This window comes from Anomaloglossus baeobatrachus, chromosome 4, assembly GCF_048569485.1.
Source record: "Anomaloglossus baeobatrachus isolate aAnoBae1 chromosome 4, aAnoBae1.hap1, whole genome shotgun sequence".
Classification (NCBI taxonomy): domain Eukaryota; kingdom Metazoa; phylum Chordata; class Amphibia; order Anura; family Aromobatidae; genus Anomaloglossus; species Anomaloglossus baeobatrachus.
This window is the reverse complement of record NC_134356.1, coordinates 454155532-454167833: the sequence shown is the minus strand read 5'-3', so window position 1 is coordinate 454167833 and position 12302 is coordinate 454155532. Positions and strand designations below refer to the sequence as shown.

The following is a 12302-nucleotide window of genomic DNA, read 5'->3' as shown; positions in this document are numbered from 1 at the left end:
TCATAGGCTTGCATTGTGAATCGCGCCGGATCCGGAGCGATGCGTTTTTTTTGCCACACAAAAAAACGAGCCAGGCAACGTTCCATCTGGCCGCCGCATGGCCTAAATATGCCGCATCCGGCAAAAACCGGACGCAACGCAAGGCCATACGGCACAATACGGCGCTAATGCAAGTCTATGCGGAGAAAACGCAACCGGTGGCAAAAAAAAAAAACAACTTGCGTTTTTTCTGCACAGCGCTGTATTGTGCTGCTGAGCAAAAAAACGGATGTGTGAATGCAGCCTAACAGATGTACAAAGAAGGTCATGGGGGAAGAGGTCCAAGAGGTCAGATTCTCACCTATTATAAACTGATGGCATATCTAAGCATTAAAGTCTCATGTCGTAAGATTATTAATCTTACCTACACATTATTTCAAGGCGAGAATAAGGTAGTTACAGAGGTAACAAGTGGGGCACATGATGTGTCCCCAAATATAAGGCCTGTGCATATGGTATTGACTTGTCTATATTACTGTAGTAGGGCAAAAAGATTCTCGGGATTGTTGTCCAGCAGCCACAATAGCAATCCATGGTCATTGGACCAGAGTATTGTCAACCTCACCCTTCATGTCATCCATGCAGCCTTTTCCGATTTGTACGCCCTGCAATGTTATGTGTTTATTGAGCTGCATCACATTGATGTTGTAAGGGCCGACAAATCGGAAGAGGCGCTGGGAATGCTGCAGGAGGCTCACACACCTCTGACCCAGTAGACGCTGTTTAGCTCAACTCTACATATTACCTTACTTGTTCCTCATTAAAGACTAATCATATTAACAGCAATGCTGATTAGAAGCATACCGATACATTCCTATTGATCTGATCAGGAAGCGGATGTACAGTACCCGGACGTGTCCACTATCAGCAGAAGTGACAGCTCTGGAACGAAGCATATATCGCCGCCTGCTGCCACCAAAAACAGCTGATCGGCAAGGGTGTCGGACCTCTGCCGTTCAGACATTGATGGCCTATTCTAGGGATAAGCCATCAATGTAAAAGTAGTGGACAACCTCTAAAATCCTGTTGTATTATGGCAAGGTGAAACGCATTACTATCTACAAAGATCCACAGTATGGGGCTCAGTCTGCCCATTATATGCCAGCAGACAAGACCACAGGCAATGCTACCACATCCATACTCTAGCTGTAACAACCAGCGTTGTTCTTTCACTACACAGTAGGTCAATTATGCATCATTACAAACCCTTCCAGATCTCATCTGCGGCCGGGGACACACTGGCGTATAGCATCTGATGATTCACTCATGCAAGACATTCGGATGCTAATGGAATGACACTTGGCTCAAGCGTGAGCTGCAAGTGAGCATGAGCTGAGTGTCCGTTCTCGCTAATCTGATGATCTTGCATGTAAGAATTAGAGCATAGGTGCAGAGAAGATGGAGAAATTAATTTCTCCCTTGCATCTGTCTGTAGTAATCAGAAGACATTTGAGAGTAGTTCCATGTTTCACACGCACCCAGACACTTGTATGGGTGTGTGTGAGCCGATTATAAGAGCAACTTGCAGCATGCTACAATAGTTTTCTCCTACCCAATCGTCATGAGAACACTAAAGCAGATATTCACTGCCCCATGCTAGAACACTGGCTTGAGGACTGAGAAAACGCTGGATAGCACTCCATTGTTTTATACGCTCATGTTAGCCAGCCATCACAGTGCCGTCAGCTCTCACCTTCCCCCCACACTGCCAGCCATGAGAAGAGATTTGCAAGAGATTGTAATGATACAGCAGGCCTGAGTTATGCATCTCTGCCAAGTAGCTGCAGAGATCAGAGAGGAGGGCGTGCTCTTTTCTCCTGTGTGCTGCTGCCTGCTTATAATTGGTCCTTCTCATGCAGGGGGGGGGGAAAAAAAAAAGACACGCCCCCAAGAGACAAATCTCTGATAATCCTCACTAATCTTCAAATAAATTATAACCTAAACTTTAAAAGCTAAAATAGAAGAGAGAAATTACAAAATAAAAACTCCATTCCTCTTCTAGTCACTAATCCATGATGTGGTCAGTTTAAGATGCTGAAACTGATGAGGTCCACTTTAAACGAATATCCGATACCCAGAAAATGTATATGCCTTTTAGTATTAGGAAACATTGTAAAATGCCTTAAAAATACTTGGAGACCCAGATGCGGGACCAATAACATGGCCAGGACAGATTCATTGAGAGTAAGTCATTAAGATTCCTATTAAATTACAGCAAGCAGAGATCTAAAATAAAAAGCAATACAACTGTTAAACAGAATCCACCCCACCATCCTGCACTAAGCTAAATATGACAATATAAAGATATTGTGGCCTCTGTCCATTAGCTATATATAGGAGGACATGCTGACAATGGCACTTTTGGTAAACATATTAATATGGAGAACAGTGGGGGACCATGAACCTATGCTTGTCATCTGCTCATAAGTGTGAGCTAATATTATGTTCCTTCAGTTTCCCTGCGTAAGCATGCTGCTGCTCAAGACAGCTTAAGTTTTCATCCGAACTAGCCCTTAGGGCTAATCCAGACAAGCCATTTCCTTCATTGATATGTCTACTACGTGCAAACACATTACAGGGGTTACCTAGGACTTATCCATAGGGTGGGTCATCATTATTACATCAGTGGGGGGTCTGACTCTGGGCACCCCCACTTGTCCAGAGAGCGATTTGTTCACTTTAACTCTTACGAGCCACAGATTCATACTTTTAGCACGGTGTGTGCCTGGTATTACAGCTTCATCCATTAGTGAAGGAGACTGAGCTGTAATAGCAGGTACAATTGCTACAGAGTAGATCCCCTCAAGGATAAGCCACTAATATTCATGTTCTAAATGACGCTTTAAATAAATTTGTCAGACTCACAAAAGGAGCAGAAGACCCCCCCCCTCCCCCCATTGGTCCCCGCCATGAATTTCCAGCAGAGTTTGATGTTGGAGTATATATTCTGTACAGTAAGGAGGTGGGCAGATAAGTCCGCTCTGACTATACCACATTCAGATGTGGTTCTGCTGTATCTGCTGATGTACTGACTGTCTGGCCACAAGCGATCCCTCACTTAGGTCTTATCATATGCATACACAATACAACTACTTAATGGGAAAACACGTTCGGCCACTTTTGTGATTTGATCAGCAATATTCTTCAGTAAGCCAAAACTGGGAGTGGACCTAGAAAAACTGTAATGGAAACACAGGCACTGCATGCTTTGGAGACATTGCTGTATTGAGCTTACAAACACTAACCAGAATACTGCCATGCAAAAGTGGCCCTAGTGTACTACAAGAACGCATACTGCTAGCATAACCCTAAAATAAAGTGTATCTGCAGATGCTACATAGTGACAAAGTCCATTCCTGCACTGTGTAGAAGCCAATGGTGCCCTACTAAAGCCAAATCTAAGGCTACTTTCACACATCCGGATTTTTGCTCTGCGGCACAATATGGCGTTCTGCAGAAAAACCGCAACCGGCTTTTGTAACGCCGGTTGCGTTTTTTTTTTGCATAGACTTACATTAGTGCCGTATTGTGCCGCAGGGGCTTGCGTTCAGTCCGGTTTTTGCCGCATGCGGCAGATTTAGCCGATGCGGCGGCCAGATAGAACGTTCCCTGCAACGTTTTTTGCTCAGGCAAAAAAAACGCATTGCGCCGCATCCGGCCGCTGCGGCGCATTTTCAATGCATGCCTATGGATGCCGGATGCGGCGCGATGCGGAAAAAAACGCATCCGGCCGCCGCATGCGTTTTTTTCCACTGCGCATGCTCAGTAGCGTGCCGCAACCGGAAAAAAACGGACCGGCCGCATGTAAAAACTTATGCAAAGGATGCGGTGTTTTCGCCGCATCCGTTACATAGGTTTCACAGCCGGATTGAGCCGCACGGCTCAAACGATGTGTGAAAGTAGCCTAAAACAGACAAAAAACATACAACAGCGCAATGAAAAAAAAAAGCAAGTAAACTAATGTGTGGGGATGGTGAAGAAATCCTGCGGCGTCAAAAACCCAACTAATCCAGATCGTGGGAACATAGCCTTAGGAGAGGGCAGGGATTCTGTACCATAGAGCTGCAATCACTCCTATCTAAACACTGCCTACAGGAAGCACACAGATGGGTATCCCCATTTCATAAAGGGATGACATTAATAGGATATCACTATGATTCTGCACTCAGCATCATGAGGGTCCCAGAGCTCATAAGGCGATGGCTCTTTAAATCTTAAGCTGTGAATGAGGAGAGCAGGGCACAACCAGACTAAAGAGTGGCAGCCTCCTGTACAGCTGTACAACTACAGCAAACATGGCTCATCTACACGATCTGGGGGACCCAGTGCCAGGGGATACATGATCGAGGATCGCTGAGGTCATCCACACCACTGCTATGTAACGGCCCAAGGACATTACAGCAAAAAATTATAAACTCAACCAAAAACTTGGAAAACTTGTTCATTAATTTTGTGAAAAAAGAAAATGTAGAAAGCGTGTGACAATTCATGTAGTGCAGCTCGATGTCACACACCTTAGTATCTGGCGGGACATACATGACTGATCATCCCAAGCCAGAACCTGAAGATCCTTCGCCCCCATGGGACATCTATATCAGCCCCCACCATGTAAATTTATAATAAACGCAAATTCTTAAGTAGTTTCTGTGTCCTAGACTCAACCCTGATATTACAACAAAACATAAAAAGGTCCGCACCCCACTAGATCCCTAATGATATCACTGCCAAGGAAGGTCGTTGTGTAGGCAGGTAAAGCGCTCTGTATTCTTGTCCTCGTTCACATCACATTGCTCGTCTGTTTTGCAGTTTATCTTTAATCCTTCCTATTGTAAAATTGACATGTGTTGATGGTGCTGGGAAACCCCAATATCTAGGAACCAGTGCCTCTATAGCTGCAGCCAGTCCCGAGTACCAAACTGATGATCCTACTGTAACGAAACAGGATATGATGGACTGATCTAAGGCTATGTGCCCACGCTGTGGAAAATGCGCGGATTTTGCGGCGGATTTCTCCCGGAAAAGCAGCGGATTTTCCAGAAACCTGCAGCACAGCTACTCCCCAGCCATTTCTATGGCATTTGGGAAATGCTGTGCCCACGCTGCGGATTTTTCCGCAGCAGAAATCGTGCGGATTTTCATGCGGAAAAATCTGCAGCATGTCAATTATTGTTGCGGATTTTCGTGCGGATTTAGCCTATTCAATTGAAAAAGAAAAAAAAAAACGCAAAATCCGCACCTATGAAAAGGTGCGGATTCCGGGGGAAAGCTGCGGATTTTGATGCAGAAAAATCCGCAGATACAGAGTCCCGTGGGCACATAGCCTTACACTGCAAACCATAGAAGACCACGAAGCTAGAAAACAAACCCCAAAGTAGCACCCCCCCCCCCCCCGTACCAGAGTCCCGGTAGTGGTAGGAGTATTTCGCAAGTATATTATTAGATATTACATAACTGATGCAGTCAGGATGACCCATCATATGTGGGGTACCCGGGTTATCTAGGCTGTGACACAATATTACACTGTAGGCCTAGAGAGAACAGCTGCTGACCGGTATAACATTTGGGGTCATATGTGAGTGCCCAGTTATCATGGATGTGACTGCATTATGCCCCTGTATGCCCAGAGATGACAGCCACTGACCAGTATAACAATTGGGGTCACATGTGGGGGCCCCGTTATCCAGGCTGTGACAGTATTACACCCGTGTGTGCCCGGAGATGACAGCCGCTGACCAGTATAACAATTGGGGCCACATGTGGGTGCCCAGTTATCCAGGCTGTGACAGTATTACACCCGTTTGTCCAGAGATGACAGACGCTGACTAGTATAACAATTGGGGTCACATGTGGGGGCCCCATTATCCAGGCTGTGACAACACCCCTGTGTGCCCAGAGATGACAGCCGCTGACCAGTACAACAATTGGGGTCACATGTGGGTGCCCCGTTACCCAGACTGTGACAGTATTACACCCATTTGTCCAGAGATGACAGACGCTGACCAGTATAACAATTGGGGTCACATGTGGGTGCCCCGTTATCCAGGCTGTGACAGTATTATGCCCTTGTATGCCCAGAGATGACAGCCACTGACCAGTACAACAATTGGGGTCACATGTGGGTGCCCTGTTACCCAGACTGTGACAGTATTACACCCGTTTGTCCAGAGATGACAGCCACTGACCAGTATAACAATTGGGGTCACATGTGGGTGCCTCGTTATCCAGGCTGTGACTATATTACATCCCGTCTGCCCGAAGATGACAGCCGCTGACCAGTACAACAATTGGGGTCATATGTGGGTGCCCTGTTATCCAGGCTGAAGATGACCGTTTAATAGATAGGGATGAATGCCGTGGGTGAGAGACCGTCTATTACTTCAAAGTGTTGCTATTTCAACGCGTTTCTGAGAGATACAACTTGTGATTATTCCTGAAAAAGGAGAGGGTGTCTCTCCAAAAACACATTGAAATAAAATTACTTTGATGAAATGATAGACTGTCTCTCCAGCGCGGCATTCATCCCTATCTATTCAATGGTCATCAACTACTTTATGTGGGGCCGCGGCAGCCATTAAATACAAATGCACTACAGTCAGTTGTGACTTCCACAACTATACAAGGCGAGGTCCCTTAGTTGGTTACACCCCCCCCCCCCCCCCGGGACCCCATCTTTGCACTTCTTGTTTTTCTACAGCAGCTATCCAGGCTGTGACAGTATTACTTACGCCTCTGTGTGCCCAGAGATGATACCGCTGACCAGTATAACATTTGGGGTCACATGTGGGTGCCCAGTTATCCAGGCTGGGACAGTATTATGCCCCTGTGTGCCCAGAGATGACAGACGCTGACCAGTATAACAATTGGGGTCACATGTGGGTGCCCAGTTACCCAGGCTGTGACAGTATTACACCCGTTTGTCCAGAGATGACAGCCACTGACCAGTATAACAATTGGGGTCACATGTGGGGGCCCCATTATCCAGGCTGTGACAACACACCTGTGTGCCCAGAGATGACAGCCGCTGACCAGTATAACAATTGGGGTCACATGTGGGTGCCCCGTTACCCAGGCTGTGACAGTATTACACCCGTTTGTCCAGAGATGACAGACGCTGACCAGTATAACAATTGGGGTCACATGTGGGTGCCCCGTTACCCAGGCTGTGACAGTATTACACCCGTTTGTCCAGAGATGACAGACGCTGACCAGTATAACAATTGGGGTCACATGTGGGGGCCCAGTTAACCAGGCTGTGACAGTATTATGCCCCTGTGTGCCCAGAGATGACAGCCACTGACCAGTATAACAATTGGGGTCACATGTGGGGGCCCCATTATCCAGGCTGTGACAACACACCTGTGTGCCCAGAGATGACAGACGCTGACCAGTATAACAATTGGGGTCACATGTGGGTGCCCCGTTACCCAGGCTGTGACAGTATTACACCCGTTTGTCCAGAGATGACAGACGCTGACCAGTATAACAATTGGGGTCACATGTGGGTGCCCCGTTACCCAGGCTGTGACAGTATTACACCCGTTTGTCCAGAGATGACAGACGCTGACCAGTATAACAATTGGGGTCACATGTGGGTGCCCTGTTACCCAGACTGTGACAGTATTACACCCGTTTGTCCAGAGATGACAGCCACTGACCAGTATAACAATTGGGGTCACATGTGGGTGCCTCGTTATCCAGGCTGTGACTATATTACATCCCGTCTGCCCGAAGATGACAGCCGCTGACCAGTACAACAATTGGGGTCATATGTGGGTGCCCTGTTATCCAGGCTGAAGATGACCGTTTAATAGATAGGGATGAATGCCGTGGGTGAGAGACCGTCTATTACTTCAAAGTGTTGCTATTTCAACGCGTTTCTGAGAGATACAACTTGTGATTATTCCTGAAAAAGGAGAGGGTGTCTCTCCAAAAACACATTGAAATAAAATTACTTTGATGAAATGATAGACTGTCTCTCCAGCGCGGCATTCATCCCTATCTATTCAATGGTCATCAACTACTTTATGTGGGGCCGCGGCAGCCATTAAATACAAATGCACTACAGTCAGTTGTGACTTCCACAACTATACAAGGCGAGGTCCCTTAGTTGGTTACACCCCCCCCCCCCCCCCCGGGACCCCATCTTTGCACTTCTTGTTTTTCTACAGCAGCTATCCAGGCTGTGACAGTATTACTTACGCCTCTGTGTGCCCAGAGATGATACCGCTGACCAGTATAACATTTGGGGTCACATGTGGGTGCCCAGTTATCCAGGCTGGGACAGTATTATGCCCCTGTGTGCCCAGAGATGACAGACGCTGACCAGTATAACAATTGGGGTCACATGTGGGTGCCCAGTTACCCAGGCTGTGACAGTATTACACCCGTTTGTCCAGAGATGACAGCCACTGACCAGTATAACAATTGGGGTCACATGTGGGGGCCCCATTATCCAGGCTGTGACAACACACCTGTGTGCCCAGAGATGACAGCCGCTGACCAGTATAACAATTGGGGTCACATGTGGGTGCCCCGTTACCCAGGCTGTGACAGTATTACACCCGTTTGTCCAGAGATGACAGACGCTGACCAGTATAACAATTGGGGTCACATGTGGGTGCCCCGTTACCCAGGCTGTGACAGTATTACACCCGTTTGTCCAGAGATGACAGACGCTGACCAGTATAACAATTGGGGTCACATGTGGGGGCCCAGTTAACCAGGCTGTGACAGTATTATGCCCCTGTGTGCCCAGAGATGACAGCCACTGACCAGTATAACAATTGGGGTCACATGTGGGGGCCCCATTATCCAGGCTGTGACAACACACCTGTGTGCCCAGAGATGACAGACGCTGACCAGTATAACAATTGGGGTCACATGTGGGTGCCCCGTTACCCAGGCTGTGACAGTATTACACCCGTTTGTCCAGAGATGACAGACGCTGACCAGTATAACAATTGGGGTCACATGTGGGTGCCCCGTTACCCAGGCTGTGACAGTATTACACCCGTTTGTCCAGAGATGACAGACGCTGACCAGTATAACAATTGGGGTCACATGTGGGTGCCCTGTTACCCAGACTGTGACAGTATTACACCCGTTTGTCCAGAGATGACAGCCACTGACCAGTATAACAATTGGGGTCACATGTGGGTGCCTCGTTATCCAGGCTGTGACTATATTACATCCCGTCTGCCCGAAGATGACAGCCGCTGACCAGTACAACAATTGGGGTCATATGTGGGTGCCCTGTTATCCAGGCTGAAGATGACCGTTTAATAGATAGGGATGAATGCCGTGGGTGAGAGACCGTCTATTACTTCAAAGTGTTGCTATTTCAACGCGTTTCTGAGAGATACAACTTGTGATTATTCCTGAAAAAGGAGAGGGTGTCTCTCCAAAAACACATTGAAATAAAATTACTTTGATGAAATGATAGACTGTCTCTCCAGCGCGGCATTCATCCCTATCTATTCAATGGTCATCAACTACTTTATGTGGGGCCGCGGCAGCCATTAAATACAAATGCACTACAGTCAGTTGTGACTTCCACAACTATACAAGGCGAGGTCCCTTAGTTGGTTACACCCCCCCCCCCCCCCCGGGACCCCATCTTTGCACTTCTTGTTTTTCTACAGCAGCTATCCAGGCTGTGACAGTATTACTTACGCCTCTGTGTGCCCAGAGATGATACCGCTGACCAGTATAACATTTGGGGTCACATGTGGGTGCCCAGTTATCCAGGCTGGGACAGTATTATGCCCCTGTGTGCCCAGAGATGACAGACGCTGACCAGTATAACAATTGGGGTCACATGTGGGTGCCCAGTTACCCAGGCTGTGACAGTATTACACCCGTTTGTCCAGAGATGACAGCCACTGACCAGTATAACAATTGGGGTCACATGTGGGGGCCCCATTATCCAGGCTGTGACAACACACCTGTGTGCCCAGAGATGACAGCCGCTGACCAGTATAACAATTGGGGTCACATGTGGGTGCCCCGTTACCCAGGCTGTGACAGTATTACACCCGTTTGTCCAGAGATGACAGACGCTGACCAGTATAACAATTGGGGTCACATGTGGGTGCCCCGTTACCCAGGCTGTGACAGTATTACACCCGTTTGTCCAGAGATGACAGACGCTGACCAGTATAACAATTGGGGTCACATGTGGGGGCCCAGTTAACCAGGCTGTGACAGTATTATGCCCCTGTGTGCCCAGAGATGACAGCCACTGACCAGTATAACAATTGGGGTCACATGTGGGGGCCCCATTATCCAGGCTGTGACAACACACCTGTGTGCCCAGAGATGACAGACGCTGACCAGTATAACAATTGGGGTCACATGTGGGTGCCCCGTTACCCAGGCTGTGACAGTATTACACCCGTTTGTCCAGAGATGACAGACGCTGACCAGTATAACAATTGGGGTCACATGTGGGTGCCCCGTTACCCAGGCTGTGACAGTATTACACCCGTTTGTCCAGAGATGACAGACGCTGACCAGTATAACAATTGGGGTCACATGTGGGTGCCCCGTTACCCAGGCTGTGACAGTATTACACCCGTTTGTCCAGAGATGACAGACGCTGACCAGTATAACAATTGGGGTCACATGTGGGGGCCCAGTTAACCAGGCTGTGACAGTATTATGCCCCTGTGTGCCCAGAGATGACAGCCACTGACCAGTATAACAATTGGGGTCACATGTGGGTGCCCAGTTATCCAGGCTGTGACAGTATTATGCCCCTGTGTGCCCAGAGATGACAGCCGCTGAACAGTATAACAATTGGGGTCACATGTGGGGGCCCCATTATCCAGGCTGTGACAACAACCCTGTGTGCCCAGAGATGACAGACGCTGACCAGTATAACAATTGGGGTCACATGTGGGGGCCCAGTTACCCAGGCTGTGACAGTATTACACCCCTGTGTGCCCAGAGATGACAGCCGCTGACCAGTATAACAATTGGGGTCACATGTGGGGGCCCCATTATCCAGGCTGTGACAACAACCCTGTGTGCCCAGAGATGACAGACGCTGACCAGTATAACAATTGGGGTCACATGTGGGGGCCCAGTTACCCAGGCTGTGACAGTATTACACCCCTGTGTGCCCAGAGATGACAGCCGCTGACCAGTATAACAATTGGGGTCACATGTGGGGGCCCCATTATCCAGGCTGTGACAACACCCCTGTGTGCCCAGAGATGACAGCCACTGACCAGTATAACAATTGGGGTCACATGTGGGGGCCCCGTTACCCAGGCTGTGACAGTATTACACCCCTGTGTGCCCAGAGATGACAGCCGCTGACCAGTATAACAATTGGGGTCACATGTGGGTGCCCCGTTACCCAGGCTGTGACCGTATTACGCCCGTGTGCCCAGAGATGACAGACGCTGACCAGTATAACAATTGGGGTCACATGTGGGTGCCCCGTTACCCAGGCTGTGACAGTATTACACCCCTGTGTGCCCAGAGATGACAGCCGCTGACCAGTATAACAATTGGGGTCACATGTGGGGGCCCCGTTATCCAGGCTGTGACAGTATTACGGCAGCCGCTGCCCGCCCACACATGGCACAGAGGGTGCTGGCCCCGGCTGGCAGTGCCCTCACCTCTCTCCTGCGGTGTCAGTACAGGCACTGGATGGGGAGTGTCCCGGGGACAATGGCTCCGCTCCCTGCTATGTCCGGCCGGCCGCAGGCTCCCGTGCAGATCTCATAGATGCCCGCCTGGGATCAGTACCGCAGCGGAGCCCGGGCCTCCCACACCGGCGCTGGCCCCGCACTTCCTGGCTCTGTCCGTCTCCAGCACACAGGGCGGTGGCGAGTGCCCGGACTACAGCATCCTACGGCAGCCAATGGTCCCGGAAGCTGCTAACTAGACAGGTGTCTGAAACACAATCCCAAACTCCGTTGTTTCCGGTTACTCGCTCCGCCCAGGTGTCCCGGTTTCTTTCCTCACACACAACGGGGCCAAACCGGAAACACCGCTGCCAGCTCCGCCCTGCCGCCCGCACAACAAGGAAAGGGGCGTGACCACATGGGGAGACGGGGTGACGTCACGCGATCCGCTCCGCTGGTCAGTGTCTAAGAGGCGCTGCCGTGTGTTACGCATGTTGTGTGAGGAGCCTGTCTGCGCCCGTTACCTTTGTGCTCGTCCACGGAATACGGCTTCTCGGTGACGTGCGGTACTCACAGCCCCGGACAGATGGCAGCTCTGACAACATGCTCTTATAGATGGGCATTAGC

The 12302-nt window shown here is 49.2% G+C and overlaps 1 protein-coding gene across 5 annotated transcripts in view; it reads right to left on the bottom strand.

Moving 5' to 3' along the window:
* The window catches only part of LOC142303845 (casein kinase I), a 121774-nt gene extending 109472 nt beyond the window's left edge, over positions 1-12302 (bottom strand). For 4 of the 5 annotated variants that reach the window (XM_075345633.1, XM_075345635.1, XM_075345636.1 and 1 more), the window contains exon 1: positions 11667-12060. The gene's annotated coding sequence lies outside the window, so the exon portion shown is untranslated. Of the gene's footprint in view, positions 1-11666; positions 12061-12199 lie in introns of those variants that run through there. The other variant, XM_075345634.1, reaches the window with a different exon arrangement.